The sequence below is a fragment of the Arachis hypogaea genome, chromosome 13, assembly GCF_003086295.3.
Source record: "Arachis hypogaea cultivar Tifrunner chromosome 13, arahy.Tifrunner.gnm2.J5K5, whole genome shotgun sequence".
NCBI classification, from domain to species: domain Eukaryota; kingdom Viridiplantae; phylum Streptophyta; class Magnoliopsida; order Fabales; family Fabaceae; genus Arachis; species Arachis hypogaea.
This window is the reverse complement of record NC_092048.1, coordinates 50,841,168-50,867,174: the sequence shown is the minus strand read 5'-3', so window position 1 is coordinate 50,867,174 and position 26,007 is coordinate 50,841,168. Positions and strand designations below refer to the sequence as shown.

Below are 26,007 nucleotides of genomic sequence, written 5' to 3'. Positions count from 1 at the left end.
CTCTTGCGAATGAGGTTGGGGAACCGGTGATCGGGCAATACATGCAGGTATGTTCTGAGTTTGTTTGTTCTTTTATGTTGTTGTAGGAAAAATTTGTTTTTGAGCTGTATTGGTAATTTTTTCTTAGGTTGTGGGTTTGCGCCTAGCCAATCTTGGGCGGAGCCAAGAGTTAAAGCACAAAAGGGCTTCTGTGGAGAAGGAGGATCTTTCTTTGGTGAAAGAAGAACTTAGGAAGACTAAATCTGTTGTTGCCGAGCTTGAGAATAAGTTGAGTAGTGCTGAGAAGTTGATGAAGGAGACTAAAGATAATTATGCTAAGGATGTCAAAGATTTGAAGAAAAAGGAAAGTGATTTGGCGAGGATGGAATCTCGGTTGATTGAGGTTACTGCTCGGCTTAAAGAGATGGAAAACAAGAAGAGTGATGAGATTTTGGATTCCTTTGTTGAAGGGTTTGAAAGGGCATACTTGCAGGCGAAGTTCTTAGCTCCGGAGGCTGATCTGTCTCAGATGGATCCTAGGAAAATTGTTCGTGACGGAAAAATGGTTGAAGATGATGGTGTTGCTGAAGATGAGGCTGAGAATGTGTAGGTTGTGTTCTTGATATTTTGTATATGTTCCATTCTGATGAATGTTTTGGTTGTTTTTGAAGTTATGGTTTGGATTGTAATGTTTTAGACTTTGTTATAAGTACTTGTAGTAGCTATGCTAATGGATTTGTTTGAATGTTTTTGATATGTTATTGCTGGTGTTGTTGGTTGAATGCTTTTGAAAAAAGCTATTTGCTTATTTGGTTGGAATATCTATTTCAGAATATTCCGTATTTGTTCACTATAGTAATGCCGAGTATTTTTGGATTTGAAAAAATATGTTCGTCATTTTTGGATTTTGATAGTAGACGAAGTTTGCGATTGTAGTTGAAGTTTGAGAAGGCGAAGATAATTGATGCATAGAGCTTTAGTTTATGTTTGCAGATAGACTGTATGCATTAATTTTGATGAACCTTTGGGTACAAAGGTGCAGGTAGGCTAGCCTCGTTAAAACCTCTCCAAGCAAAACCCTTGTTTGGGAAAAATCTTGGTAGTAGGAAAAAGAGTACAAGCCTGTCCCCGACTTTTAACTATAAAATTTCTTTAGAGAGGAAACATTCCAAGTATTAGGTAAGACTGTACCATTTAAAGTTTCTATTCTATAAGCTCCGTTGCCGAGGACTTCTGTTACTCGGTACGGGACGTCCCAGTTTGTGGCGAGCTTTCCGTGGGTGGGTGGTTTTCGTGCAACCTCCGTTTTGCGAAGCACCAAATCGCCTTTTGTAAATGTTCGGCTTCTTAATGATCTGTTATGTTGACGGGCAAGTGCTTGCTGTGTTGCGAGTTAGCGTAGTGTGGATAGGTCTCTTATTTCTTCAATGACATCAAGGTCGATTTGCCGAGCTTCATCTTGGCGATCGAGGTGAACTCTGAGCGACTTCTGCGAGACTTCTAGTGGTATCATAGCTTCGGAGCCGTAGACCAAACGGAATGGTGTTTCCTTGGTTGATGATTGCTGTGTTGTGTTGTATCCCCAAATGACTTCAGGTATTAGATCGGCCCATAGCCCTTTGGTGTCATCTAGTTTCTTTTTGAGTGCATGTAATATGACCTTATTTGCTGCCTCCGTGAGTCCGTTTGTCTGAGGATGCTCGACGGAAGCAAAGTGCTGTCTGACTTTGAGGCCCTGCAAAAAAGCTTGAAATTTTTGATCGGCAAACTAGCGACCATTGTCAGTGATAATGTGTTGGGGAATGCCGAAACGGCAGATAATATTTCTCCAAATGAAAGAGATAATTTGTTGGGATGTGATTTTCGCCAAAGATTGGGCTTCAACCCATTTTGAAAAATAGTCAATTGCAACAACTAGGAACTTTACCTGACCCGGTACTGTACAAAATGGTCCGAGTATATCGAGTCCCCATTTGTTGAAAGGCCAGGTGATGAGCGGATAATTTATACGCTTTTTGGCATTGTTTTTAGTATGTTTTTAGTAGGATCTAGTTACTTTTAGGGATGTTTTCAATAGTTTTTATGTTAAATTCATATTTCTGGATTTTACTATGAGTTTGTGTGTTTTTTTGTGATTTCAAGTATTTTCTGGCTGAAATTGAGGGACTTGAGCAAAAATCAGATTCAGAGGTTGAAGAAGGACTGCTGATGCTGTTGGATTCTGACCTCCCTGCACTCAAAGTGGATTTTCTGTAGCTACAGAACTCAAAATGGCACGCTTCTAATTGCGTTGGAAATTAGACATCCAGGGCTTTCCAGCAATATATAATAGTCCATACTTTGGCCGAGTTTAGATGATGCAAAAGAGCGTTGAACGCCAGTTCTACGCTGCTGTCTAGAGTTAAACGCCAGAAACACGTCACAAACCAGAGTTGAACGCCAGAAACACGTCACGAACCAGAGTTGAACGCCAGAAACACGTTACAACCTGGCGTTCAACTCCAGAAAGAGCCTCTGCACGTGTAACATTCAAGCTCAGTCCAAGCACACACCAAGTGGGCCCCGGAAGTGGATTTATGCATCAATTACTTACTTCTGTAAACCCTAGTAACTAGTTTAGTATAAATAGGACTTTTTACTATTGTATTAGACATCTTATAATTTTTAGTTCATCTTAGGATCATAGTGATCACGTTTTGGGGGCTGGCCATTCGGCCATGCCTGAACCTTTCACTTATGTATTTTTAACGGTAGAGTTTCTACACTCCATAGATTAAGGTGTGGAGCTCTGCTGTTCCTCATGAATTAATGCAAAGTACTACTGTTTCTCTATTCAATTCAACTTATTCCGCTTCTAAGATATTCATTCGCACTTCAACATGAATGTGATGAACGTGACAATCATCATCATTCCCTATGAACGCGTGCCTGACAACCACTTCCGTTCTACCTTCGATTAAATGATTATCTCTTTGATCTCTTAATCAGAATCTTCGTGCTATAAGTGATGCCAAGGCATCTTAGGCTAGTTTCACTAGTATTTTTCTGTTAGTTTTAGTGGTTTTATGCATTTTCTTGAGCTTAAAGTAACCAAGAATGGTTAAAAGAATAACAAAGCAATGAACCATCCAAACAATATGATTTTGATGCAAATTCCATGAGTTTTAGTTATATTACTTGAATGCTATGAATGGAAGATTTCTCATGAAATTTTGCAAGACTTTGATGCAATTGTTTGGATGATTTCAGGGAAGAAGAGGCTAAGCAAGGAAGCAACAAAATCAATAAAGGAAGCTTGAATATCACATGTGGAGTTTAAGTTCCAGTTTAAGCTTAAACTGGAGCTTAAACGCCAGAATCAGGAAGGCTAAGAAATGCTGGAATTGAAGTTTAACCTCCAGTTTAACCTTAAACTGGAGGTTAAATGCCAGAATGATAATGCCACTCAGGAAGGAGTTCCACGTTTAACCTCCAGTTTAACCTTAAACTGGAGGTTAAACGCCAGAATGGGAAAAGCACCAGGGAGCCATTTCCACGTTTAAGCTCCAGTTTGACCTCAAACTGGAGCTTAAACGTGTTCGACCAAGTTTTCTCCTCCAGGGTTGCTCTCTCCATTTCCACGTTTAAGCTCCAGTTTGACCTCAAACTGGAGCTTAAACGTGTTCGACACCTCCAGGGCCACCCTTCTAAGCTTCCACGTTTAACCTCCAGTTTAACCTTAAACTGGAGGTTAAACGTGTTCGACCTCCAGGATGCCTCCTTCCATTTCCACGTTTAACCTCCAGTTTAACCTTAAACTGGAGGTTAAACGTGTTCGACCTCCAGGGCTGCCCTTCCTATATCCACGTTTAAGCTTCAGTTTAACCTTAAACTGAAGCTTAAACGTGTTCGACTACATGACTCTCCAGGGCTGCCTTCTTCCATTTCCACGTTTAAGCTTCAGTTTAACCTTAAACTGAAGCTTAAACGTGCTTCTACAAAAGGCCTCACTGGAAGTGTCTGGCGTTTAAGCTTAAACTGCAACTTAAACGCCACTCTTGGAAAAGGTTTCTGGACCAAAAATATTGTGGTTTAAGTTAGTATTTGAGCACAAACATTAACTTAAACTTATTCTAGTATGAAACCCAATTGAATATCATGGTTTATGGGATTGGGCCTGAAGGATTGATGAGTCTGAAATTTCAATTTATTGAGTCATGTGCCATTATTTGATTATCACTAAGTTGGCTCAATGAATGTTACAGAATTTGGATCAGCAGCCTCATCAAGATTATGGATCATAAACCCAAGGCAAAAGGAAAGCAGGGAGAGGCCTCAAAGCCCAAGAAACACAACAGAAGCTCAATATAGAAAGTGTATAAATAGGATAGAATTTAAGTGAGAAAGGACTTGACCTTCACTTTTACCTTCACTTTGAGCTAGTTTTCATATCTTTGTAATTGAATTCAGAGCTATGACTCACTAAACCCCCTTTCATTGGGTTAGGGAGCTCTATTGTAATTCAATGAATCAATAATAGTTTATCTTCTTCTTCAATCTTTTCTCTTGAATTTTGTTAGAAAGCTTCTCGATCTAATTCCATTGGGTAGTTGTCTTGGGAAAGAAACTACCCATAATTGGAATCCTTCGGAACCTTGGGAAAGGAATGGAGGATTCATGCTAGAGAAGCTTTCTCACAGTGAATTGGATTGGGGTTTGGATGGATATTGTGACATGTAATCCTACCAAATTGTGGTTCATGAAACTGTGTGGTATAATCAGTGATCGAGCATCATCTCTTCTTATGAACATTTAAACCAAGGGATTGGGAATTTGTTCATTTTTAGAGAGAATTGGTGAGCCAAGGGATTGGGATCCAATCATATAAGATTGCCAAGCAAAATTCAATGAACGCATTTCTTGAGGAAGAGATAAACATGTTTTGATTCGGAGATCTCAATATCTCCTATAACCCAATGAATCCCCCAATTCTGATTTACATCTTCTCTTTACATTCTGCAACTCAATTCATGCAATCACCCCCATTCCCTTTTAATTTCAGCAATTTAGTTTCTGCTCTTTAATTCATGCAATTTAAGATTCCGCCATTTCAATTTCTTGTCATTTACTTTTCCCGCCAATTTTACATTCCGCAATTCTCATCTCAATCTTGATTCCGCTCAACTAGAACACACTTCTAATCCGAATTGCTCACTCAACCAATCCTTGTGGGATTCGACCTCACTCTATTGTGAGTTTTTACTTGACGATAACCGGTGCACTTGCCGGAAGGAATTTTGCCGATCGTGCAATTTCCTAAATCGTAGCATAACTAGTTTATGCGCATCAAGTTTATGGCGCCGTTGCCGGGGATTGGTTTTCGATTGACAATTCTCAAATTGGAAGTTAACTAGATTGAGCATTTTTTTTCTGTTTTGAATAATTCAGTACAAGTTATTTGTTGAATTTTAATTTTTGCACTCTGTTACATGCTTTCTTTCTTTATGCCTTTAAATTCAAGCAACTAACTCACTGACTCACTAACTGTTTGAATTAATTCCTCAATTGCTCTAACCATACTCTTCCATTAACCAAGAGTATTTCACTTGTTTGTTGCCTGTGTTGTGTTCTTGTATGACAGGTAGGAGAGGAGAGACATCAACTCCTCCATATACCGAACCAGAGAGGACCCTTCATAGACTTAGAAGGGAAGCAAGAGGGAAAAGAGTAGTGGGAGAAGAGGAATCTGAAGGAGAATCTGAGGACAATTTTGAGGAAGCTTTAGATCTCAACATGGATAGAGAAGTTCACAACCATGAGAGAGCCGATGGAAACAATGCCATTCCTGAGAGGAGGGTTCTTAGTTCATACATAAACCCAACCTCTGGGAATTGTGGTAGCAGCATCCAGAAACCACCCATTCAGGCCAATAATTTCGAGCTCAAACCACAGCTAATATCACTGGTGGAGAATCATTGTTCATTTGGTGGAAGTGCTAATGAAGATCCCAACCAACATCTCACAAAATTCCTGAGAATTTGTGACACTGTGAAGTCCAATGGAGTCCAGGAAGATGCATATAAACTGCTTTTGTTCCCATTTTCACTTAGGGACAAGGCAGCTAAGTGGCTGGAATCATTCCCAAGGGGGAGTCTAACAACATGGGATGAGGTGGAAAGCAAGTTTCTGGCACGTTTCTACCCCCCACAAAAGGTCAATAGGCTTCGATCTGAGGTTCAGACTTTTAGACAACAAGATGGTGAAACTCTCTACGAGGCATGGGAGAGATTCAAGGACTTGACAAGGAAATGCCCACCAGACATGTTCCATGATTGGGTGCAATTGCATATTTTCTATGATGGACTCTCTTATGAATCAAGGAAGGCTGTAGACCATTCATCAGGAGGTTCATTGAACAGGAAAAAGACTGTGGAAGAGGCCATTGAAGTGATTGAGACAGTGGCTGAGAATGAGTACTACTATGCATCAGAAAGGCACAACACTAAGGGAGTCATGGAGCTGAACCATGTTGATACAATTCTAGCCCAAAACAAGGTGTTTGCCAAGCAACTAGCAGAGCTTACCAGGCAATTAGAAACAAAGCAAGTGGCTGCAATACACACACAAGATCAAGAGGAAGTAAGCATTGAAGGAGGTGATTGGGAAGAGGCCAACTATGTGGGAAACCAACAAAGGCAATCATATGATCCACATTCCAACACTTACAACCCAGGATGGAAAAATCACCCAAACTTTGGGTGGGGGAACCAACAAACCCAACCACAAAACCACAAACCTTACAACCACAACCAACATAACAATTCCACATACCAAAACTCCAACCAAAGATCATACCAAACCACACAAAACACTTACCCCCAACCATCATATCATAGCCAAAATAATCAACCTACCCAACTTAATCCGAACCAACAATTTCAAGATCAATTAAACCGGATAGAAGGAATGATGGCAACCATGAGTCAAGACATAACCGAATTGAAAAGCTTCAGGGATGATGTGAGAGCTACCTTAAGAAACCATGGTGAAAAACTCAAGAGGATGGAGTCTCAAGTAGGAGAGCTATCTCAACAGGCCGTCAAATCAACTGCAGTGTTCCCTAGTGACACAGAAAAGAATCCTAAAGGGGAACAAAAGAGAGTGAGATGGGAAGAATGCAAGGCCATCACCATATTGAAGGAAGTTTCAAAAGAAGAAGGAATCAGGCCCTCAGAGCAGGAGCCAGAAATCTTGAAGGAAGGTGTAGAAGAAGTTAAGCAGGAAAGTGGAACTGAGCAAGCCAAGGAACTGCAAAAAGGCATGCTGGAAATATACCAACCAAAAGCACCATTTCCTCAGAGGTTAGGAGGAGGTGAAAAAGGGAAAACCTATTCAAGGTTTTTAGAGACATTTAACTCTCTCCATGTCAATATTCCCTTTCTTGAGATTCTCCATCAAACGCCTACACACATCAAGTATTTAAAGGAATTGTTAAGCAAGAAAAGAGTTTTGAAGGGAGGACAAACGGTAACAATGAACAAAGAATGCAGTGCTCTCATCAAGAAGGACACACTCTCTAAGAAAACGGACCCAGGAAGTTTTCATATCCCTTGCATCATAGGGGAAACAAAAATTGACAGAGGATTCTGTGATCTAGGAGCTAGCATAAATGTGATGCCTCTAACTCTTATGAAGAGGCTAAAACTGAATGAGGTGAGATCCACTGATGTAATCATACAACTGGCTGACAAAACTCAGAAGCAAGCTGAAGGGGTAGTTGAAAATGTGCTGGTGAAAGTGGGGGATTATTACTTCCCCACAGACTTTGTCATTGTGGACATGGAGGAAAGCTACTTACACCCTATCATTCTGGGCAGACCATTTCTAGCCACTACTAGAGCGCTCATAGATGTAGAACAAGGAGAGCTAATTCTGAGAATACATGATGAACAGCTCATTTTCAAAGTTTTCAAACCTGTATCTGAGCCTAAACCAGAACCTGAAAAGCCTAAGGATGATAGTAGCCATCTGTGTTTGGAGGAAAGTAATCCAGCAGCTGAAACTCTAAAACAGTCCTTGGAAGGCAAACAAGAGTTGCAAGAGTTAAAGCCACAAGAATCAATGGAAACAGATCAGAAGGATCCTCCTGACATAAGGATCAATGAAGAAATCCTCAAGAGAAAGGGAAGAGTGATAGGGAGATTGCCAAGAGGGTGGAGAAACAAGAAAATTCCCACTGAAGGTTTTTCTCTGGGAGATAACGTGATATCAAGTCATTATCTGCCAATCCCACCTGGCCTCAAAACCATTCCTTCCTAGCTCCCTCAAGTGTTCACAATCAGGAAAGTTCTTTCTATGGAACATTTAGAGGTCATGAATGAATCAAGTGGGGACGTTTTCATAGTGAGAGGAGAAGACGTCAAGCACTACAATCCACCCTAACAAGGGACAACCGTCAAGCTAGTGACGTTAAAGAAGCGCTTCATGGGAGGCAACCCATGTTTTAATATCCTTATTTTTTTTTTGTTTTGTTGTGCATCTAATAAAGCATGGTTTCTTATGCATGAACTTGAATCCTCAGGACAACTGCTGAAAGAGTGCACTAAACATTGCATGTAAAATGCAATTTGCCTCTAAGTTTGGTGTGCCTGAAGGCACCCCAAATTTTATTCAAAATGCATTCAATTTTTAGTGCACAACCAAAGATTAAGTTTGGTGTTCCCCTTTGAACACGGTTCATGAAAAGCACGAAGTTCCTCTGGATTTCGAAATTCATGACAAGTATACCATTCGCATGTTTTAATGCTTTGGTTTCAATTACTTAGGGTAGTAAATTTGTTTAGAATCAAAGAGCCAAGGTGACTATGATTTATTAGAATTAAGCACATTCATTAAGGTCAACCAATATGGATTTCATGTCATCAGGAGACTTGACCAAACACTAAGTTTGGTGTCCAAATAATAAGTGTGCATACATGTAGAAGTCACGGCTATAAGCTCATGAAGACAATCATTGATTTACATGTGCAAGTACTATTCACATGGACCGAAAAATGATAGCAAACTTGTTTGTTTGTGCAGGTACAAAAGAAAAGACAAAAATGGAGGAAAAAGACAAAGGGAGGTACGGTGCTTGGTCAAAAAGAAAATTCACAAGTCTTTGAAACTAACACATGGGAAAAGGAAGTTCTGCAAGAAAAGATAGCTACATGTACAACCTAATGCACCCAGAATACTTCCAAGAAAATGAAAAGCAATTCGTCCTTCTCCCTAATTCATATATTTACCATCAAGCCACCCTTCACAAATCACCCTAACCGTCCATTTTGCACTTACGGGCACTATAAAGAACCACTTGGGGAACAAGTTCAACACCACCAAATCTCCTTCATGCACATTTCCTTCATCATAGCATAAACTATCTCTTGCCGAAAACAACCTCCCCACACTTCCAACAACACTTCTTGCTTCACCTTGTCAACTTTAGCTTGTCACTTACCAAAACTAAAGAACCAATGGCAGCTTCATCTAGCCACAAAAGAAGAAAAGACAAGCAGCCAATGGAGGAAAACAGGGAATTCGATGCATGGAGATACAGATCAGTTTTCCATGAGATTCAAGCCGAATGGATGAGACCTAAAACGGTACTAGCTGAGGTTCCCTTTGACCTTGAAAAGGATGAGTTCCCAGGTGTTTGGGAAAAGATCAAAAAGAGGAAGTGGGAGCTCCTGACTAAGCCAATCACTAAAATCAACATCAACCTGGTGAAAGAGTTTTATGCAAATGCAGTAAGGGAGGATCCAACCAAGAAACCCACATACAAAAGCTATGTGAGAGGGGTGGAAGTTGACTTCAGTCCCAAAGCAATCATGAAAACCCTTGGCCTGAAAAACATACATTTCAGCCAAGCAAGTTATGAAGAAAGGATGATAGGAGAACCTGACTATGCAACTATTGCTGAAGACCTTTGTGCCATCAGAGCTGAATGGGTGAGAAAAACAAGAGGGGCTCCAAGAGTCTTGAGAAGGGGAGACCTAACACCTGAAGCTAAAGGGTGGTATGCAATAGTTAGGAGATCCATCCTACCCACTGCAAACTCTTCAGAAATAGTCCCTAAAAGAGCCATCTTGCTACATTGCATTATGGTGGGAGGGGAGATCAAAGTTCATAAACTCATTGCTGAACAGATACAAGAGTTTAGTGAGAAAAGCGACCCTGAATCCTGGCTCCACTTCCCCAGCACTATCATTAGACTATGCATCGATGCCCAAGTACCACTTGAGGATGAAAGACCTAATTGGCTATATCCTGGATTGGCCATAACTGCGTACAGAATGACTCTTGGCCCAACTCCTCCAAGACATACAAGAAGAAGAAATGAAGAAGGGCAACAAGTGGAAGCCGAGCAAGAAGCAGAACAAGAAGGACAGGAAGGAGAAGACAGAGAAGAAGAGCAAGAAGAGCAAGCAATCCCAGAAAGAAGACAACGAATTCCCAGAGACCCCATGGATATGAGCAGAATGCAGGAAATCATGGAAGGAATGTCTCAACAATACATGAGGTCTCAGGAGAGACAAGAGGACTTTCACCTAAAAATGATGGATATGCAAAGGAACTTTGAATCAAGATTCTTCGATCTGCAAAGGGAACAGAATTTACACTTACAGGAATCCTTCAGCCACATATGCCAACACCAAGATGCCAATGTCTTGGCAATCAAGGAAGCCACCACTTTACAGAATGCAAGATACTCAGTCCAAGCTGATTACAACATCAGTTCGCAAATCAAGCTTAACTACATAGGGGAACATCTACACAAGATGGACCCAGCATTCCCAGCTTTTGATGAGTATTTCAAAGGGAGGAAAGAAGGAGAAATAAACAAGGCAATGATCCTTGAAAAAGGAGTGGAAGAAACGATGAAAAAGGCTGGATTCTGGAAAAAGTTCATAAGAAAAGACAAAGGAAGCACAAGTGGTCAAAAAGAGGCAGGAAGCAAGAAGAAGCAGGATCCCAAGAATTAAGAAGAACCAAGCAATAAATAAGAGGTGGTCTCGTTCCTTAATAATCAAATGATCATTAGTGGATTGTCTTTATGAGCTTTCTTTCATCATAAGTCATTTAAGTGTTATGTGGAGTTTTTTTTTTTAGTATGAGTGTCTGTTTATTGCTTTGAATAAAGTGAATGCCTAGATGTTTGGATATAACTTCACCTTCTTAAACAAGTGCTTGCCATGCTTGTTCTGTTTCCAAAAATAAAAGAAAAGTTTGAACAAAAGTAACTTGGCTAAATTAGTGACAAATCAAGTAGAATTAAGTGGTGGTATGCATGCTTGATTGTTTAGTCAGATCACTGGAATTAGAGTGTAGAATTATCATTCTTTGTGTAGAAATTGAAAACTGTCTATGGATCTTGATGAATAAATGTCTTTGGCCATAAAAAAGAAAGAAAAAGAAGAAGAAAAAGCCACTGAAAAAGGGCAACCAAAAAGAAAAAAATTGAGAAAATAAGCTAGGCACCAATGGTTTGAACTTCTGAGACAAATGCCTGTGGTGTTTATGTATTAAGGATATGCTTGGAAGAATAGGTTCTGAGGAGTGTTTCAACACTTGGTAACTTGGGTTAACTAATCCGGGATTATCAACCAAAAGTCCATTATCAAGAGCAACCTAAATACAAAACATTTAGTCACACAAAGAGGTGCTGGGCACCAATGTCTCAAGAAGAAATGTGAACTAAAATGCCTAAAGTGGATATGTGTAGTGCACTGATAAGAAAAAGAAAATGCCAAAGGCTTGTGCAACACATGACACTAAGCAAACAAGGAGCAAAGAAGCTCTAAGAAAAAGAAAAGAAAAACAAAGAAGAGAAAAGTGCCAAGGACATAAGAATAACAAGAGGCCATAGCAGTGTTTGATGGATGCAATGAAAAAGTGATAATCTTACCTGATAAGAATGAAAAAGTGATGCTGCAACTTTCTGCATAAAACCCTTCTGAGGAACTTCTAATGCTTGCTAATATAGCCAATGTAATTGCTTTCTGTTTCATACTTTCTTCTTAAATAACTCAGGACTTGCTTAGGGACAAGCAAGTATTAAGTTTGGTGTTGTGATGCCAAGGCATCTTAGGCTAGTTTCACTAGTATTTTTCTGTTAGTTTTAGTGGTTTTATGCATTTTCTTGAGCTTAAAGTAACCAAGAATGGTTAAAAGAATAACAAAGCAATGAACCATCCAAACAATATGATTTTGATGCAAATTCCATGAGTTTTAGTTATATTACTTGAATGCTATGAATGGAAGATTTCTCATGAAATTTTGCAAGACTTTGATGCAATTGTTTGGATGATTTCAGGGAAGAAGAGGCTAAGCAAGGAAGCAACAAAATCAATAAAGGAAGCTTGAATATCACATGTGGAGTTTAAGTTCCAGTTTAAGCCTAAACTGGAGCTTAAACGCCAGAATCAGGAAGGCTAAGAAATGCTGGAATTGAAGTTTAACCTCCAGTTTAACCTTAAACTGGAGGTTAAACGCCAGAATGAAAGTCTCACCAAAGAAGCATTCCACGTTTAACCTCCAGTTTAACCTTAAACTGGAGGTTAAACGCCAGAATGATAATGCCACTCAGGAAGGAGTTCCACGTTTAACCTCCAGTTTAACCTTAAACTGAAGGTTAAACGCCAGAATGGGAAAAGCACCAGGGAGCCATTTCCACGTTTAAGCTCCAGTTTGACCTCAAACTGGAGCTTAAACGTGTTCGACCAAGTTTTCTCCTCCAGGGTTGCTCTCTCCATTTCCACGTTTAAGCTCCAGTTTGACCTCAAACTGGAGCTTAAACGTGTTCGACACCTCCAGGGCCACCCTTCTAAGCTTCCACGTTTAACCTCCAGTTTAACCTTAAACTGGAGGTTAAACGTGTTCGACCTCCAGGATGCCTCCTTCCATTTCCACGTTTAACCTCCAGTTTAACCTTAAACTGGAGGTTAAACGTGTTCGACCTCCAGGATGCCTCCTTCCATTTCCACGTTTAACCTCCAGTTTAACCTTAAACTGGAGGTTAAACGTGTTCGACCTCCAGGGCTGCCCTTCCTATATCCACGTTTAAGCTTCAGTTTAACCTTAAACTGAAGCTTAAACGTGTTCGACTACATGACTCTCCAGGGCTGCCTTCTTCCATTTCCACGTTTAAGCTTCAGTTTAACCTTAAACTGAAGCTTAAACGTGCTTCTACAAAAGGCCTCACTGGAAGTGTCTGGCGTTTAAGCTGCAGTTTAAGCTTAAACTGCAACTTAAACGCCACTCTTGGAAAAGGTTTCTGGACCAAAAATATTGTGGTTTAAGTTAGTATTTGATCACAAACATTAACTTAAACTTATTCTGGTATGAAACCCAATTGAATATCATGGTTTATGGGATTGGGCCTGAAGGATTGATGAGTCTGAAATTTCAATTTATTGAGTCATGTGCCATTATTTGATTATCACTAAGTTGGCTCAATGAATGTTACAGAATTTGGATCAGCAGCCTCATCAAGATTATGGATCATAAACCCAAGGCAAAAGGAAAGCAGGGAGAGGCCTCAAAGCCCAAGAAACACAACAGAAGCTCAATATAGAAAGTGTATAAATAGGATAGAATTTAAGTGAGAAAGGACTTGACCTTCACTTTTACCTTCACTTTGAGCTAGTTTTCATATCTTTGTAATTGAATTCAGAGCTATGACTCACTAAACCCCCTTTTCATTGGGTTAGGGAGCTCTATTGTAATTCAATGAATCAATAATAGTTTATCTTCTTCTTCAATCTTTTCTCTTGAATTTTGTTAGAAAGCTTCTCGATCTAATTCCATTGGGTAGTTGTCTTGGGAAAGAAACTACCCATAATTGGAATCCTTCGGAACCTTGGGAAAGGAATGGAGGATTCATGCTAGAGAAGCTTTCTCACAGTGAATTGGATTGGGGTTTGGATGGATATTGTGACATGTAATCCTACCAAATTGTGGTTCATGAAACTGTGTGGTATAATCAGTGATCGAGCATCATCTCTTCTTATGAACATTTAAACCAAGGGATTGGGAATTTGTTCATTTTTAGAGAGAATTGGTGAGCCAAGGGATTGGGATCCAATCATATAAGATTGCCAAGCAAAATTCAATGAACGCATTGCTTGAGGAAGAGATAAACATGTTTTGATTCGGAGATCTCAATATCTCCTATAACCCAATGAATCCCCCAATTCTGATTTACATCTTCTCTTTACATTCTGCAACTCAATTCATGCAATCACCCCCATTCCCTTTTAATTTCAGCAATTTAGTTTCTGCTCTTTAATTCATGCAATTTAAGATTCCGCCATTTCAATTTCTTGTCATTTACTTTTCCCGCCAATTTTACATTCCGCAATTCTCATCTCAATCTTGATTCCGCTCAACTAGAACACACTTCTAATCCGAATTGCTCACTCAACCAATCCTTGTGGGATTCGACCTCACTCTATTGTGAGTTTTTACTTGACGATAACCGGTGCACTTGCCGGAAGGAATTTTGCCGATCGTGCAATTTCCTAAATCGTAGCATAACTAGTTTATGCGCATCAAGTTTATGGCGCCGTTGCCGGGGATTGGTTTTCGATTGACAATTCTCAAATTGGAAGTTAACTAGATTGAGCATTTTTTTCTGTTTTGAATAATTCAGTACAAGTTATTTGTTGAATTTTAATTTTTGCACTCTGTTACATGCTTTCTTTCTTTATGCCTTTAAATTCAAGCAACTAACTCACTGACTCACTAACTGTTTGAATTAATTCCTCAATTGCTCTAACCATACTCTTCCATTAACCAAGAGTATTTCACTTGTTTGTTGCCTGTGTTGTGTTCTTGTATGACAGGTAGGAGAGGAGAGACATCAACTCCTCCATATACCGAACCAGAGAGGACCCTTCATAGACTTAGAAGGGAAGCAAGAGGGAAAAGAGTAGTGGGAGAAGAGGAATCTGAAGGAGAATCTGAGGACAATTTTGAGGAAGCTTTAGATCTCAACATGGATAGAGAAGTTCACAACCATGAGAGAGCCGATGGAAACAATGCCATTCCTGACAATTTTGGCACCGTTGCCTGAGACCACAATTTCGTGCACCAAGTTTTTGACGCCGTTGCCGGGGATTGTTCGAGTTTGGACAGCTGACGGTTCATCTTGTTGCTCAGATTAGGTAATTTTCCTTTTGTTTTATTTTCAAAAATTTTTCAAAAATCTTTCAAAAATTTCTCATCTGTTTTCGAAAAAAAAAATTAATTAATTAAAAATTCTTTTCAAAAATTTTTATTATGTTCTTCAGAATTTTTAAGAATGAATTCTAGTGTTTCATGAAACATGTTGAAGCCTGACTGGCTGTAAAGCCATGTCTAATTCTTTTGGATAGGGACTTCCAACCATCGGCATAGAGGCAAGTTAATTTGATAATTAATGAGCAGTATATTCTGATGTTACATACTAAAGCTTGACTGGCTATTAAGCCATGTCTAACCCTCAGATTGGAGCTTTAGACTAAGAGTGCAAGATTCCTAGAATTCATATTAAAAATTTTGGAATCCTTATTTTTCTTTTTCACAAATAATTTTTGAAAAAAAAAATATACAAAAAAAATCATAAAATCATAAAAATCAAAAATATTTTGTGTTTCTTGTTTGAGTCTTGAGTCAATTTCAAGTTTGGTGTCAATTGCATACTCATCTTGCATTTTTCGAAAATTGCATTCATGCATTGCATTCATCATGATCTTCAAGTTGTTCTTGATAAACCTTCTTGATTGATCTTCATATTTTATTGTTTTGTGTCTTTTCTTGTTTTTCATGTGTATTTTTGCATTCATAGTGTCTGAACATGAAAGATTTCTAAGTTTGGTGTCTTGCATGTTTTCTTTGCATTGAAAATTTTTCAAAAATATGTTCTTGATGTTCATCATGATCTTCATAGTGTTCTTGGTGTTCATCTTGACATTCATAGCATTCTTGCATGCATTCATTGTTTTGATCCATAACTTTCATGCATTGCATCATTTTCATGTTTTTCTCTCTCATCATTAAAAATTCAAAAAAAAATATCTTCTCCTTTTTATTCTCATAAATTCAAAAATTTGAGTTGACTTTTTCAAAACTTTTCAAAATTTAGTTGTTTCTTATGAGTCAAATCAAATTTTCAATTTAAAAATCTTATCTTTTTCAAAATCTTTTTCAAAAATCAAATCTTTTTCATTTTTCTTAGTTATTTTCGAAAATTTTAAAAACTTTTTTCAAAAATTTTTTTCTTATTTTATCTCATATTTTTCGAAAATAACATCATCAATTAATGTTTTGATTCAAAAATTTCAAGTTTGTTACTTACTTGTTAAGAAAGATTCAAACTTTAAGTTCTAGAATCATATTTTGTGATTTCTTGTGAATCAAGTCATTAATTGTGATTTTAAAAATCAAATATTTTTCAAAACTAATTTCAATCATATCTTTTCAAAAATATCTTTTTATCTTATCTTTTTCAAAATCATATCTTTTTCAAAAATTTGATTTTAAAATATCTTTTCTAATTTCTTATCTTCTTATCTTTTCAAAATTGATTTTCAAATTTGTTTCAACTAACTAACTAGCTTTTTGTTTGTTTCTTATCTTTTTCAAAACTACCTAACTAACCCTCTCTCTCTCTAATTTTTGAAAATATCTCCCTCTTTTTCAAAAATTCTTTTTAATTAACTAATTATTTTAATTTTATTCCTAATTTTCGAAAATTACTAACCTTTTTCAAAAACTATTTTCGAAAATCACTAACTCTTTTTCAAAAAATTATTTTCGAAAACCTCCCCCTCTCATCCTCTTTTATTTATTTATTTATTTACTAACATCTCTTCCTCACTCACCAAAAATCCGAACCCCCCCTCTCTCTCTCTCTGAGTTCAGATTTTCTCTTCTTCTTTTCTTCTACTCACACAGGGACCTCTATACTGTGGTAAAAAGGATCCCTATTATTATTTTTCTGTTCCCTCTTTTTCATATGAGTAGGAGCAAGGACAAGAATATTCTTGTTGAAGCAGATCCAGAACCTGAAAGGACTCTGAAGAGGAAACTAAGAGAAGTTAAATTACAACAATCCAGCAAGCACCTTTCAGAAATTTTCGAACAAGAAGAGGAGATGGCAGCCGAAAATGGGCGCTGAACGCCCAGAACAAGCATCAATTCGGCGTTTAAACACCAGAATTGCATGCAAAGGCATTTTACATGCCTAATTGGTGCAGGGATGTAAATCCTTGACACCTCAGGATTTGTGGACCTCACAGGATCCCTACCTACCTCACCATCTCTCTCTCCATTCATGGTCATCCCTTCTGTTTTCCATTTACCACTCACATCCATACACCCACCTACCTTCAAAATTCAACATCTCTTTCCCACCCAATCCCACCCATATGGCCGAATACACACATCCCTCCATCTCCTCCATATCTTCTTCTTCTTCTTCTTCTTCTTCTTCTATTCTTTCTTCTTTTGCTCGAGGGCGAGCAACATTCTAAGTTTGGTGTGGTAAAAGCATAGCTTTTTTGTTTTTCCATAACCATTAATGGCACCTAAGGCCAGAGAAACCTCAAGAAAGAGGAAAGGAAAGACAATTGCTTCCACCTCTGAGCCATAGGAGATGGAAAGATTCATCTCACAAGCCCATCACTAAGAAAAATGATGGAGCAAACAAGAGAGCACATTCATGGATCTCAACAGGCACATGAAGAAGCTCATCATCAAGAAACCCCTGAGATACCTCAAGGGATGCACTTTCTTCCACAGAATTTTTGGGAGCAAATCAACACCTCCCTAGGAGAATTAAGTTCCAACATGGGACAACTAAGGGTGGAACATCAAGAGCACTCCATCATCCTTCATGAAATTGGAGAAGATCAAAAAAGCAATGAGGAAGGAGGAACAAAGACAAGGAAGAGACATAGAAGAGCTCAAGGACATCATTGGTTCCTCAAGAAGGAAACGCCACCATCACTAAGGTGGATTCATTCCTTGTTCTTACATTTTCTATTTTTCGTTTTCTATGTTATGTGCTTATCTATGTTTGTGTCTTCATTACATGATCATTAGTATTTAGTAACTTTGTCTTAAAGTTATGAATGTCCTATGAATCCATCACCTCTCTTAAATGAAAAATGTTTTAATTCAAAAGAACAAGAAGTACATGAGTTTCAAATTTATCCTTGAACTTAGTTTAATTATATTCATGTGGTGACAATACTTTTTGTTTTCTAAATGAATGCTTGAACAATGCATATGTCTTTTGAAGTTGTTGTTTTAGAATGTTAAATATGTTGGCTTTTGAAAGAATGATGACAAAGAGACATGTTATTTGATAATCTGAAAAATCATAAAAATGATTCTTGAAGCAAGAAAAAGCAGCAAAGAACAAAGCTTGCAGAAAAAAAATAAATAGCGAAAAAAAATAGAAAAAGGAAAAGCAAGCAGAAAAAGCCAAAGCTCTTAAAACTAAGAGGCAAGAGCAAAAAGCCAATAACCCTTAAAACCAAAAGGCAAGGGTAAATAAAAAGGATCCCAAGGCTATGAGCATCAGTGGATAGGAGGGCCTAAAGGAATAAAATCCTGGCCTAAGCGGCTAAACCAAGCTGTCCCTAACCATGTGCTTGTGGCGTGAAGGTGTCAAGTGAAAACTTGAGACTGAGCAGTTAAAGTCAAGGTCCAAAGCAAAAAAAACAGAGTGTGCTTAAGAACCCTGGACACCTCTAATTGGGGACTTTAGCAAAGCTGAGTCACAATCTGAAAAGGTTCACCCAATTATGTGTCTGTGGCATTTATGTATCCGGTGGTAATACTGGAAAACAAAGTGCTTAAGGCCACGGCCAAGACTCATAAAGTAGCTGTGTTCAAGAATCATCATACTGAACTAGGAGAATCAATAACACTATCTGAACTCTGAGTTCCTATAGATGCCAATCATTCTGAACCTCAATGGATAAAGTGAGATGCCAAAACTATTCAAGAGGCAAAAAGCTACAAGTCCCGTTCATCTGATTGGAGCTATGTTTCATTGATAGTTTGGAATTTATAGTATATTCTCTTCTTTTTATCCTATTTGATTTTCAGTTGCTTGGGGACAAGCAACAATTTAAGTTTGGTGTTGTGATGAGCGGATAATTTATACGCTTTTTGGCATTGTTTTTAGTATATTTTTAGTAGGATCTAGTTACTTTTAGGGATGTTTTCATTAGTTTTTATGTTAAATTCATATTTTTGGACTTTACTATGAGTTTGTGTATTTTTCTGTGATTTCAGGTATTTTCTGGCTGAAATTGAGGGACTTGAGCAAAAATCAGATTCAGAGGTTGAAGAAGGACTGCTGATGCTGTTGGATTCTGACCTCCCTACACTCAAAGTAGATTTTCTGGAGCTATAGAACTCAAAATGGCGCGCTTCCAATTGCGTTGGAAAGTAGACATTCAGGGCTTTCCAGCAATATATAATAGTCCATACTTTGGCCGAGTTTAGATGACGTAAAAGAGCGTTGAACGCCAGTTCTACGCTGCGGTCTGGAGTTAAACGCCAGAAACACGTCACAAACCAGAGTTGAACGCCAGAAACACGTCACGAACCAGAGTTGAACGCCAGAAACACGTTACAACCTGGCGTTCAACTCCAGAAAGAGTCTCTGCACGTGTAACATTCAAGCTCAGCCCAAGCACACACCAAGTGGGCCCCGAAAGTGGATTTATGCATCAATTACTTACTTCTGTAAACCCTAGTAACTAGTTTAGTATAAATAGGACTTTTTACTATTGTATTAGACATCTTATGATTTTTAGTTCATCTTAGGATCATAGTGATCACGTTTTGGGGGCTGGCCATTCGGCCATGCCTGAACCTTTCACTTATGTATTTTTAACGGTAGAGTTTCTACACTCCATAGATTAAGGTGTGGAGCTCTGCTGTTCCTCATGAATTAATGCAAAGTACTACTATTTCTCTATTCAATTCAACTTATTTCGCTTCTAAGATATTTATTCGCACTTCAACATGAATGTGATGAATGTGACAATCATCATCATTCCCTATGAACGCGTGCCTGACAACCACTTCCGTTCTACCTTCGATTGAATGATTATCTCTTGGATCTCTTAATCAGAATCTTCATGGTATAAGCTAGATTGATGGCGACATTCATGAGAATCCGGAAAGTCTAAACATTGTCTGTGGTATTCCGAGTAGGATTCTGGGATTGAATGACTGTGACGAACTTCAAACTCGCGAGTGCTGGGCGTAGTGACAAACGCAAAAGGAGGGTGAATCCTATTCCAGTATGATCGAGAACCTCAGATGATTAGCCGTGCTGTGACAGAGCATTTGGACCATTTTCACAAGAGGATAGGATGCAGCCATTGACCACGGTAATGCCTCCAGACGATTAGCCATGCAGTGACAGCGCATCGGACCATTTTCCAGAGAGGATGAAAAGTAGCCATTGACAATGGTGATGTCCTTACATAAAGCCAGCCATAGAAAGGAATAGGACTGATTGGATGAAGACAGCAGGAAAGCAGAAGTTCAGAAGGACGAAAGCATCTCTATACGTTTATCTGAAATTCTCACCAATGATATACATAAGTATTTCTATCTTTATTTTCTGTCTATTTATTATCTTATTTTCGAAAAACTCCATAATCAATTATTATCCGCCTGACTGAGATTTACAAGATGACCATAGCTTGCTTCATACCAACAATCTTCGTGGGATCGACCCTTACTCACGTATGGTTTTATTACTTGGACGACCCAGTGCACTTGCTGGTGAGTTGTATCGAAGTTGTGAATGAAAAACGATTTATTAAGACGTGCGTACAGAGTTTTTGGCTCCGTTGCCTGAGATCACAATTTCGTGCACCACCAGGTGACATCGGAGTGATGCATATCCTTGGCTGGAATATGTATGATGGAGGCGTGCTTCTGACAATTTTCACAAGTTTGGACCTTGTTTTTGCTATCATGCTTTAATGTTGGCCAGAAGAAACCTGCACGGAGTATTTTGGAAGCTAGGCTCCAAGCTCCTGTATGTGTTCCGCATATTCCCTCATGTGCTTCAGATAAAGTTATCTCGGCGTCCGCCTTGTTGAGGCATTTGAGCAGTGGCCGAGTATATCCTCGTCTGTATAAAGCTCCGTTAAGTAATGTGAAAAAGGTTGCCTGTTGTCGGAATCATTTTACATTCTCAATTCTTTCTGGCATATTGCCTGTTTGTAAGTACTTGATAAAATCGTCTCGCCAATCCGTTTCCTGTGTAACACTTAGCACATTTGTTAGAGTAACGCTGGGAGATGTTATAGTAGATTGATGTAGTATGGATAAATCGGATTGTGAACTGCCGAGTTTGGATAAAATATCGGCCTGTTGGTTTTGCTCTCGTGGGATGTGTTGTATTTCAAATTTTGAAAACTTTGAAATAAGATCTTTTACTAAGAGCAGATATTTAGATAGAAGAGGATCTCTAACCTGGAAAGGGTCGTTTACCTGTTGAACGACCAATAGGGAGTCACAGTATACCTCTATGGCAGATATGTGTAGGTCTAAACATAGTCGGAGTCCTGCTACGAGTGCTTCATATTCGGACTGATTGTTGCTTGCTTTAAAAGCCAAATGTAAGGAATGTTTGAAGATAGAACCATCATTGGCTTCTAGACGTATTCCTGCGCCGCAACCTTCTTTGTTGGATGAATCGTCTATATATAACCTCCATTGTTTGGTGTGGTCCTCCTCTAAGGGTATTGTCAGTTCTGCGATAAAGTCGGCTAAGAATTGTGATTTAATCGGCCCTCTGGATTGATATCTTATGTCGAACTCCGAAAATTCTATTGACCATTTGATTAGTCTTCCTGCAATGTCTGGCTTGTGTAAGACTTGTCGTAGTGGATGATCTGTTCTAACGTTGATGACATGACTGTGGAAGTAAGGTCTGAGTCGTCTCGCTGAGAATACTAGTGCCAAGGCGAGTTTTTCTATTCTCAGATAATTAATCTCGGCGTGTTGAAGCGTTTTGCTGACGAAGTATACTGGAGATTGAATTCTGTCTCGTTCTGCAACAAGAGCAGAGCTTATCGCCCAATCAGTTACTGATAAATATAAAAATAAATCTTCCCCTTCAAGGGGCTTTTGTAGGATAGACGGTTGTGAGAGAGTTGTTTTTAAGGTGGTAAAAGCTCTTTCACAATCGTCAGTCCATTGAAATTTGTTTTTCTTTTTTATGATTTGGAAGAAAGGGATTGACTTTGAAGCTAAACATTGAACAAATCTTGATAGTGCAGCAAGTCTTCTTGTCAGTCATTGTACTTCCTTTATTGTCTTTGGGCTGGCCATATTCACAACTGCTTGGCACTTTTCCAGATTTGCTTCAATGCCTCTGTTTGTTAATAAAAACCCCAAAAACTTACCACCTTGTACGGCGAAAGCGCATTTTTCTGGGTTCAGACGCATGTTGTATTTGCGTAGTTGGCCGAAAATTTCTGATAAGTCGGTAATATGGTCGTGGTTGACCTTTGTTTTGGCGACCATGTCGTCGACGTATACTTCTATGTTTCGGCCGAGCTGTTTGGCAAAAACTTTGTCCATAAGGCGGTGGTAAGTTGCTCCTGCATTCTTTAGTCCAAAAGGCATAACTTTATAACAGTAATTACCGAAGTCAGTAATGAATGCCGTTTTACTTTGATCAGAAGGGTGCATAAGAATTTGGTTATAGCCCGAATAGGCATCCATAAAACTTAAGGTAGCGTAACCGGAAGCGTTATCTACCAAAGAGTCTATGGAGGCTAAGGGATAAGAATCCTTCGGACATGATTTGTTTAAATCAGTAAAGTCGACGCACATGCGCCATTTATCATTTTGTTTCTTTACCATTACCACATTGGACAGCCATGTAGTGAATCTGGTTTCTGTAATGAAATTTGCATTGATCAGCTTTTGAGTTTCTTCCAAGGCTGCCCTTCTTTTTTCATTTTCGACTTTTCTTTTCTCTTTTTGTACAGATCGTGCGGATGGGTTTATCGCCAGCTTATGGCTGATGATTTGTGGATCGATGCCGGGCATATCAGAAGGTGTCCATGCGAACAGGTCGGTTTGTTGTTGTAGAAAGGTGGTGATGGCTTCCAGTTCTTTCCCGGTGACTGATTTTCCTACAAAAGTAAATTTGTTAGGGTCATCAGTGAAAAACACCTTTTATAAGTCATCAGATGGTGAAGGTCTTTCTCGGAAGTCGACTCTTGGATTTAGTTCAGCTAGTGCGGGGTTATTGTTGTTGATGTCAACATTGTTGACCTGCTGTTGTGGATGATTTTGAAATTTCATGCTGATATTGTAGCATTGCCGTGCTTCCTTATGATCTCTATGGATTGTCACGACATGATCGTCCTGCACAGGAAACTTAACACACAGGTGAACTGTAGATACAATTGTGCCGAACTTGTTTAAAAAAGGTCGGCCAAGTATAAGGTTATATGGACTTATGCAGTCTACTACTAAATATTGAATGTTGCATGTTTTTGAAAGAGGATGTTCACCTAGTGTGGTTTGTAACTGACCCTAGTATCGGAACTCGCTCCCCTGAGAAACCGACGAGGTCTCCGCCTGTTGACTAGAGAATATTGTTGCTCAGCTTCATTTTTTGAAATGTTGAATAGAAGAGGACATCAGCGCTGCTTCCGGGATCCAGGAGGACCTTCTTTACTAATAAGTCTCCCAATTGTAGGGTGATGACAACATGGTCGTCTAAGTTCGGTATATTAGAATTGAAGTCCGCTTCTGTGAATGTGACTTGTGGGAGTGGGGTGTTGATCTTAGTTTCATCGCCTGGGTTGTCTACCGAGCATATTAATCGGTATGATCTTTTTCTTGTTGAATTTGAGTATCCTCCGCTGGCGTATCCTCTTGAAATACAATTAATTATACCTCGGGGCCGTTCATAGTTGCTCGGTGTTGCCCTTTCTTTTCCCCGATGCGATTGCTCGGGAAGGTCAGTAGTTGTAGATGCGGGACGTTTATGCATGTGGCCTCCAATATATTTGTCGAGGTGGCCTTGCCGAGCCAGTCTTTCCAAGAGATCTTTTGCCACCACACAATCGTCGGTAGTGTGGCCGTGATTTTGGTGGAATGCGCAATATTTGGACTTGTCCACGTTCTTGGCATCTTGATAGGTACCGGCCTTACTTGGTGGTTTGATCAATTTTGAATTCAGGAGTTCTTTTATGATGTCTTCACGTTCGATGTTGAACTGCGTGTAAGAATCAAATCGGGGAGTTAGCTTAAAATTTTTCTTACTGCTTTGGACCTTGTTGTCGTCTCTGAAATGTGTTTTGTCCGACTTTCGAGCTTGTCTTAGTTCCTCGATATCAATTTGTCCTTTGGCCTTTTTGCGGAACTCGGCGAGAGTCTTCGGCTTAGCTACAGCAATGGTTTCTTGGAACTTCCCAGGCCAGAGTCCGCTTTTGATTGCGTGAAGATGGACTTTAGGGTGAAGGTCTGGTATGCTAATGGCGACCTTCGTGAAGCGGGTCATGTAGTCTTTTAAGCTTTCATTTTGGCCTTACTTTATTGTATTCAGGTAATCTGAATCATGGAGGTAGATTGTAGATCCAGCGAAGTGTTCTTCAAATAGCTTCGCCAGCTGCTGAAATCGGGAGATAGAACCTGCAGGCAAAGCACACAACCAATCAAGTGCAGGACCATCCAAATAATTAGGAAAACAACGGCATAAAACAGTATCTGATGCACCGTTGACGATCATTATTGATCGGAGCTTTTTGATGAATTTCTTCGGATCTCCAAGTCCATCATAAGGTGTGAGGGTTAGCGGCAGGGTGAATCTCTTTGGCGATTCAAAGTTTATCACCTCTTCTATGAAGGGTCCTACAAGTTCGTCGGACTCTTCCTTTTCATGTTCGGGTTGAACTTCGTCGGCTCGAATAGTTTTCGAGACATGAGAGGGCTGGGAATGATGCTCATAATCGTCTGGTTGCTGGTGATGAGTGTCATTATGCTCTATTCGAGTATGGTACAGTTCAGCGATTTGAGCGCCCATTATCTGATTTTCATCGGCCATTCGTTGATTGGCTTGTTGCAGCTCGGCTACTATCCACATAAGCTCGGATAGTGAGGGAGGTGGTACGTCAGCCATGGGTACGGGTGAAAACAATGGGACCAAAAGAAAGAATTCTATATCTTTGGCCCCACGGTGAGCGCCAATTGATCTTGCCTGTGAAATAGGTCGGTTATTGATTTCCGAGCTATTACCACAAAGCTTGAGTACCTAATTCCCGAGTCCGAGCTTTCTTCTTTCCGAGGAGATATGAGAGTATGAGCCACAAAAAAGAGGAGGGAGTGTACCTACAAAGGCACTCCGAAGCTTAAGTCAGTATATTGGATTCTCTTAAAAACTTACTTTGGTAGAGCATTTTACCTTCCTTTATATGATGAGTTCGTCGTCTGTTATGTTCTTGGCATTAATCGTCAGTTTCAAAATGATTGATATTGTAACTGATCGATATGCCGTTAGAACGTCGGTTACAGTAAGGGTATTATTCTGACCGAGTTATGGTTCATAAAAGGCCGAACTTATAACGGGTGACAGTTACAAATCTTAGTGACAACGGCTATAACGCCAAGTTATAGCTCGCATTTAAGGCCGACCATATCGTAATCTATTTTAATTTAATATAGAAAATTTAAATTGCTAAATTGGAATTCTAAAATTGTATGAGACAATATTTAAATAGAAATCTAAGATTCAGATATTTAATGATGCAAACTTGAAAAGTAGAGAAAACAAATCGGAAATTTGTGTTGAAATATTTTTTTACATTGAAAAGTAAATTGAAGGGTCTAATTGGTATATTTAAAAAAAAATTAATACTAAAATATAAATCTGACCTTATTCGAATTTATATGTTTAAAAGAATTTTAAATACAAAAAATAAATTTGACCCTTAGATTTATTGATTTATATATTTTAAAAAATAA

General features: G+C 39.0%; 1 non-coding gene across 1 annotated transcript; it reads right to left on the bottom strand.

Annotated features, from left to right (window-relative positions):
* Positions 1 to 6,177: 6,177 nt before the first annotated feature.
* Positions 6,178 to 6,281, bottom strand: LOC112739732 (small nucleolar RNA R71). Its single transcript, XR_003170668.1, has one exon. It is a non-coding gene; the product is annotated as a small nucleolar RNA R71 (small nucleolar RNA).
* Between the last annotated feature and the right edge of the window lie 19,726 nt (positions 6,282 to 26,007).